We start from the raw sequence: 2,114 nt of genomic DNA on the forward strand, positions 1-2,114 counted from the left end.
GACAGATGCCAGTTTAGATGAGGTTTTTTCTACATTAAATAAGCAGCAAAACATTAGTATTGTTTTGTTTACATTTATCACTGCCATATGTCAAATTAGGAAAAAAAAATTCCCCTTAGTCAGAATGTTTTTTTGGAGCATTAACTGTGAAATATTTTCAAATACAGAATGATGTAATTTAACAGAAACTACTGCAGAACCTAACTGTGGCACCTTAATTGATCATCCTGAAATTTTTCTTACATAAAGCAAGATAACTATATTCCACACTACTTTAAAAGTAACTTTATTTTAAAATTCCATTTTTAGTATAAATTAATTATTAGTGTGAACCATCAAGAGTTAGCAAAAGTAGACACAAAAAGTTAAAAAAAAAAAAGGAATAAATGCACAGCAATCCTTCTACTCAAAGGCCCTGTTAATCTTTGACAACATTCATTGACTGTGACTGAGTGGCTTTTTACTTCACATTTCCAAGTTTCTTCACGTATGTCCAAAAACGGTAATGCTGATAGTTTGTAAGAGAATCTACATAAATTTTAATTACTTGTCTCATAGTCTCTCCTCAACAGATAAACCTAATCACTTTTTAACAAGGTTTGGATCAACAGAAAAACACATGACATGCACTTAAAATTAACTTTAAAGAGACTGAAATAAGGCACTTACATTCTAAACCATCACATTTAAATGTTGGTAAGATCATTCTCCTGAATCTTCTCTCTGCAGCCTTCCACGTTAGAAACATTTTGGCCAATGACCATGAGACTGCATTAGCTATTTATCTTTGCGAGATAATTGTACAAATTTCTTAGCCCAATATTTATCTAGAATTCAGTGTTTCAATAATGAGATCTTCACCTGTGTAGACCAGGACAATAAGGTGAATGATTTGTACATGAACATTGTTCTTCACACATCCCTGTGAGACTGGGGGAGTTCCAAGATTCACTTATCCAAGCAAAAGCTCTTGTAGCCCACATCAATCAAACATTGTGCCATGTTTTCCAGAAAGAAATTAAGCTGGGAAAATAAGAGCTTAAAATTGTTGGTCTGGTTTGAAAACAAAAGATCAATTTGCGTGTTGTTCCATAACGAAAAAAAAAAAAATCCAACTTCACCGCTTAGTAGTTTAAAAAAAAGTATATTAAAAATAGGAGGCTGAGCATTCTGCATATAAAATGGAAGCTGTCTATAAACGTATCACTTGCACACTAGCCAGCTGCAAATTGGTTTTCTGACACCATTTCATATACTAGTTCCTACACAAATGTTAGGATGGTCTGGAGACCAAACTGTGACATGTTAAATATGCTATTTTATTTGCTATGAGAAATCTTTCTAGACTGTTAACAGGTAACTGTTGTGTTTGCCAACCTATCACTGTGTTCCAGAAAGGCAAGCAAATAAATTATAACTTCAGTGGTAGAGCTATTGAAATTGTTAAACAAACAGAACCCAACTGATTTTGTCTTTATTTCAAACACTGAAAGTATGCAGGATTTTTCAAAAACGGAAAAACAGAAAAATGTATTTTAAAAGATTTAGTGCTATACTGCAAGCAGATCATCAGAATTATGACCACGTTGGGAATACTGCTAGCCTCCCAATCCAGAGAGAGGCCCAAACTAAAACCTTAACTAAAAATATCTTGAACTACAAGGAAGCTCAAAATCTAAGGGTACCTGTCATGAACAGAACCAAAATCCTTGATTCCAATGTGAGTCCATGTTTGTTTGTGCTTCCATACTTATTAAAGGAGGTACAGTGTGAATGCTACAGTATTTACCTGGGTTATTATCAGCTGGCGGACAAACTCAAGCCCAGAGCAGACAGAGGAGAAATGAAGAAAACATTTGACATCAGGACACGCTTTTGCTGCCTCTCACTTGTAGGCTACAGCCGTTCTGCTGAGAAGGGGCTGAAGTGACATGTCAGTTGCAGACCATCTGATTCTGGATTGAATTTTACCGTCATCTAGATTTTGGTGCTTGACAAAAGCCCTACGATTAAAAAAAAAGGCAGCTGTGCTCGTTTCAACATACCAGCTTTACAGACTCTGCCGTACCCCCCTTGTCGTTCAGATTTCCCCAAAGAACGTGCTTTATTAACGC

This window comes from Pygoscelis adeliae, unplaced genomic scaffold (assembly GCF_000699105.1).
Source record: "Pygoscelis adeliae isolate BGI_AS28 unplaced genomic scaffold, ASM69910v1 Scaffold71, whole genome shotgun sequence".
NCBI classification, from domain to species: Eukaryota; Metazoa; Chordata; class Aves; order Sphenisciformes; family Spheniscidae; genus Pygoscelis; species Pygoscelis adeliae.